The 6,059-nt window shown below is 36.4% G+C and overlaps 1 pseudogene; it reads right to left on the minus strand.

Moving 5' to 3' along the window:
- Window positions 1–239: 239 nt before the first annotated feature.
- Window positions 240–6,059, minus strand: part of LOC107678167 (G-protein coupled receptor 161-like) — a 9,776-nt pseudogene continuing 3,956 nt past the window's right edge.

Here is a 6,059-nt window from a genome sequence, read left to right on the forward strand (position 1 = left end):
GACACACCTAGTGTATACATAAATTGTTTAAATTAGTTAGAAATGTAACTGCTTTGCAAGAGAGCTCTTTTCCTCAAAGAGCTAAAAATGACTTGTTTTGAGCTTTTTCTAGGAGTTTTGGATGAATATCATAGCATCTTCGCTGTATGTATGCTATACATGTAGTCATATATACACAATCGGAATATGTGCTTCATTGAGAATGTAATAAACAAATATCAGGCCATGTGTAGATTTATTTATGCACATATTTCCTCGATTTCATCCTCGTCGTCTTCAACCTGGTCATCGTTAACGATTCCCTCATCGATGCTCTCCAGACGGTCCCTCTGTCCATCTGGGTAGCGTGAGCTCCTCTGTGCGGGTTGACACGATGAAACGCTGTCAGTCAGAGACTCTGTACCAAACAGCAGAAGATTAGCATCGCTCTCGATGGCTTTGGCCATACTGGATGCAAAGCTGTCAATCACCTGGTGAATCTCCACCTTCACCAGGCACTGAGACTGATCCTCACCTGCTGGAAAATAATTGGAAATAAGAAATGACTACAGATTTATTAAATCAGGAATAGTCCAAAAAACATTTGCAACCCATTTTATGTCATGTGAATTTGAAAGTTCAGGTGCTATAGAGTTTAGTGAAATTCTGTTCTTAAAACTACTTATTTACAGAGGTAGTTGACTATACCTTTAGACTGCTGTTCCACCTGGTCCTCAAACATCACTGAACTCCTGCGCTTGCTGACTAAAGCACTGTAGTGTGAGCTTTCTTCTCCTTCAGAACAGTTATCCAGCAACATGATATCTGTACCTGTGAGTGACCGTGATAAAACAAAACACTTTAGGTAATAGATGAGTTGTTTTTTAAGATACATTCAAATATATTTGCATATACACCACCATTCAAGGTTTGGGGTCAGTAAGCAGCACAATATATATATTTAAATCGAATGATTTATGAAGAACCATGTGACACTGGAAACTGGAGTAATGGCTGCTGAATATACAGTCTTGCATCACAGGAATAAAATGCATTTAAAATAAACAAATCATATTTTAATCAAATATATGCAGCTCTGGTGAGCATAAGTGACGTATTTTAAATACATAAAAAATCACCAACCTCCAACTTTTAAAGGGGTCATATGATGCAATTTCAATTTTTCCTTTCTCTTTGGAGCGTTACAAGCTCTTGGAGCTTTATAAAAATCGACGCGTTTCAGAAAGGCGGGGCATAGAGGAGAAACAATAATGTACAGTATGTGGAAAATGTTTTTTGAACCTTAAACCACATAAACTTCATTATCATTATTCATTTTCAATTTCATTACACCAAATACACAAAATAATGTTCTTTTTAGCAACATCATATGACCCCTTTAAAGTTATGTAAATATACAGTTTTATCTACACACACCTGAGTCCTGGGAAAAACTGAAGCCAGTGTCTCCTGTGCTGCTACCAGCACCTAAAAGCTGGCCTCCACCAGCCAACATGGCCGTCAGATGTGGAGACATACCAAGATCTGCAGCACAAAAACATCAATTTAAAGTCCGCATGAAATCAAAATCGAAACCATTTACTTTCAGTGCACATTACTAGTCTTGAGGTCAACAATTCATCTGTGTAAGTTAATCCACAAAATTGTTTGCAAAAATCAGTATTCTTTAAGCAAAATTGAATGAATTATAACATTTATTTGAATTAATTAGTGATCGAGAGAGTAATGACAATTGCGTGTGTGAATTACCTGCGCTGCATCTGTGCACACACACACACGTATGTATATATTTATATATTTATGTATGTGTATATATATATACACACACACACACACACATTATATATATATATATCTAGGGCTGTGCAAAAAGTCGAATGCGATTTTCATGCGCATCTCGTCAGTAAAGCCGCTCCTGAGCTACGCGAAATCACGTTCAAAATCACAGGCGATTCATTGCCGATGCATTCATATTCATTTGAATACTTTCGCAAGGCACTGTATACATATATATATATACACACACACACATAACCACATATAACTATGAAATTATGTGCAAACTTCCTAATCAAACAATTGTTGTAAAACATTTCACCTGTGATTCGGTTGGAGATGCTAAAGAGGCAAGACTTCCTGTGGCGAATAATGAATGATTCCCCATAGTGGCGGTCAGCACAGCACATGCCAAGCAGCTCCTTCCTTAGTTTTATTCCACAGCCCATATATGATAGGATGACAGACAGCACTGATGAATGACAGCCAGGTCACCATCGTCTCCAGTCCCGGTGACACACTTCCTCGCCCCCATACTGCCTCGGTGCAGATCACTAACACATAGTCATCAAGAAGGTGCCGACCACCACCAAAATGGTGACCAGGGCTTTACACTGGCTTCCAGCGTAGATCAAAACTCTTCGGTTCCCGACGGAAGAAACCGAGGCGTTGGAGTTCTTTCGTCCGTTCCTATTGGAGGACGGGGGCTCCTGAACTACCACAACTGGCCCACAGTGCACCTTGTGAGCTTTGTGCCGTGCCACGCGGAAGATGAGACCGTAGCACACCAGCATGGCAAACAGTGGAATCAGGCAGCACCATGCAACCCAGAATGCAGTGTAGCTGACGTCACGATACCAGGCCACAGTACAGGTCTTCTTGAGATGGTCAAACTCAGATGTGGACCAGCCAAACAGAGGAGGCAGGCAGCCCAGCAGAGAGTGCAGCCACAGGTAGACTATGGCCACCACTGCACGATTGCCTGTGATCTTGATAGGGTAGACCATCGGGAACAGCACAGCATAATACCTGACAGAACACAAAACATGGTTAGTGTAGTTTTAGATATCAATATATTCTAACTCTGACCTAAAAGGAACAATTATGCCAATAAAGTCAAACCGCTTTTGCATGTGTTGTGAACAGTGTCAATGATATCAAACCTGTCAGCGGTTGTATCTTCAGCACCGTTTTTTTTATTTATTATTAATTAATTTTTGTCATGCAATTTTGATATTTTGGGCTATTTGGCTTTTCTTAATGTGTTGTTTCAGACTAGAAAACAACCAAAATGTTTACTTTTAAGTGTTTATTTTATTGCGCTCAATCTATTTTCACCTGTAGATTTTAATTTCAATTTATATATTTAAAGGCCATTTTCTCAAAATTAGTTTTTTTCTTTTGCACCAAGTAAACAGAAATCTCCACTTCAGCAGCACTTATGTACCAAGTTTTTCTAGTAGTATTCCAATCTATATTCTGAAGGTTTTTACAGAGAGGGCTGTTCATTTATCTTCATCATTCACATTATTTATTTAATGTTATTCCTAAAAACATGGTGAAAATTGTATTACCTGGTTGTTGACCCAAGAAACCCTCAGTAAAAACATTTGACTCTAATATGTCAACAAAATTAAGCAATAATTTTAAACCTGGATTTATCCAATGCACAGTTTTCTATTCTGTTCAAAATTCATTTAGTGATTCCAGACATTTCAAGAACTGTACATTCCTTAATGAAAACAGTTATTGAGGGGAAAAAAATAATTTAAATTTAATTGATCTGTTTTGCATTTTTTAATTATTTTAATGAAGTTACATTTAATGATTATTAACAATTATTTAATTTTAAGACTAAATGCAGTCCTCTTGGAGGTTCACTGAGGTCCCGTAGTGGGTCGTGGCCCCTGGTTGAGAACTGATCTAAAGGCACATGAAGGAGAACATTTTTACTGATTAATTGCTTAATTAATCAGTCTGTGCTGGTTTGAAATCATTTAACTTCAGACTTGAAACATGGGACAATGACACAACAGTCATTTTTGTGCAAATCTGTGCTATCCCCCCAAATATCTAATGTATAAAATGCAATTTATACAATTTTGATAAATCTCTTACAATAACAGATAATTTAAGCTTTTTATGACAAGAGAATGTTCGGCAATGTCATGTTGTGCGACTGCCCAAAAACTTGATATTTATGAATCAAATTCATATATATTATTTGATATATGTAAAAAAATAAAAAATAATAATAATAAATTACCTTGAAAAATATAATTAAATATTTATTTGCAAATACTGATTAAAATCTCATGTATTCAATTCAATTTTATAGTCATAAATGAACACTGCTCATTCACGCTACTTATTTTTAACACTATTGATTCAAAATATCAAATTTTGTGTTTCATGGGAAAATGAAAATCATGCTCGGAACAACATGAGGTTGAATAAGCTGTTATAATACACACAAAGCATCAGATCAAGATTTCTTCTCAAGTTTTAATATGTTTTCTAATGGTTTGTCCCTATTCACACATACCAAGCATAAAAATAAAGGCATCAGGGGCCAACAAACCAGACAACAAAGCACCCATTCATTTGTACTTCAGCTACAGGATGCAGAGTTTAACGTCTAGACTCCTGCTGAGTCCGTTTAATGATTTTTGCATGTTACAAATGCATTCACTTCATAATACTCCTTACCTGTCGATGGCAATGGCTCCCAGCATGAGCATGCTGGCAGAGCTGATGAGCAGATACAACAGTGCCGTGAAGTTGCTCCATACAACACCAAACAGCCATTCTCCATTAAGAGAGCTGGCAACGACAAATGGCAGCACCAGTACCGACAACAAGAGGTTGGAAAGCGTCAGGCTGAAGACAAACTTATTGCTTGGCGTTAAGAGGTAGGGCTTCCGATAAAGGGTCAACACCATGAGCAGATTGCCCAGACAGACAAACAAGGCAATGGCTAATATGACGACAGACTCCACGACCCAGGCGCTGCTGTCTCTCACGTCTATGTTTGCAGAGGCTGGAGATCCATTGCTTGATCATCTCACAAAGATGTCTAAGAAAGTTAAAAACGTAGTTGGTTATGATTGTTGAAGTATATGTTCATTCAAACACTGCTGTGCATTCAGTAAAGCTGAATGGGGACTAAAAAAATTCAAAAACACCATAAAAGGCAATTCTGTTACTTATGATAAGAATATAAGTCACGTTTTTTTAATATATATTTTGAAACAACCTGTGACTTATATTTCAGAGGGACTTATATGATCAAACTGCATTTGTGCTGAATGATGAGATGTACATGAATCCATTTTTTTTTGTATAGAGCATTTCCCACATGCCAGTATTTCACTGTTGCCGTTTATAGTAATAGTTGTTTATATTGAATTCCACTATAATGTAATGTTTATATTTTAACACTTTTTTTGCTCATAATACCATAGTTTATATAGATACATTCAATATATTTACACAGGCTATACATTGTTTGGGGGACAATATTGGGCAGGATGTAGAAAAACTTTGGAAAAGGTACTGAAAATAAGTTTTGCTTTTTTATTCAATTAATTGAATACATAATTGGCAGATTAATCAGTTATTATAATAATAGTTGCAGCCTTAACCCCAAATCTTCTGAAGCCATATGATGAAGCTTTGTTCATAAAACATGGCATATAGAGTTATTTTGAGTTATGGATTACTTTTATGATATATATATTTTTTTTTTGTCCACAGCCACTCCATTCTGTTGTTGTGTGGACAAGCAGCTTGGACATTCTGCAAAATATTGCAGAAATAAAATTCTTCCAGGTTTGGAACAACATGAGGGTGACTATATATTCATTGTTCAGTTGACTCTACTTTAATTGTACTAATATAACTACTAAATCAAACGCAAATGTAAGTGCTAAGGTACAAAATAACAACTTCCAGCATTCCCTCTGAACACGGATAAGATAACAAAAGTGTAATAAACAGTGTTGGGGGTAACGCATTACAAGTAACGCGAGTTACGTAATCAGATTACTTTTTTCAAGTAACTAGTAAAGTAACGCATTACTTTTTAATTTACAAGAGAATATTTGAGTTACTTTTTCAAATAAGTAACGCAAGTTACTTTTTTCCCCCCAAAAGACATCTCTCCTGTCCCCATGTTGAGAGAAATCAGAAGATGTTACTGTAGTTCTAAAATAAATATGAATATGCATTAATTCATCTCCCTCACAAAAAAAAAAACACAGATTCAGTATTCCTCAAAATGA

This window comes from Sinocyclocheilus anshuiensis, unplaced genomic scaffold (genome assembly GCF_001515605.1).
Source record: "Sinocyclocheilus anshuiensis isolate Anshui unplaced genomic scaffold, SAMN03320099.WGS_v1.1 scaffold648, whole genome shotgun sequence".
In the NCBI taxonomy this organism is placed as follows: domain Eukaryota; kingdom Metazoa; phylum Chordata; class Actinopteri; order Cypriniformes; family Cyprinidae; genus Sinocyclocheilus; species Sinocyclocheilus anshuiensis.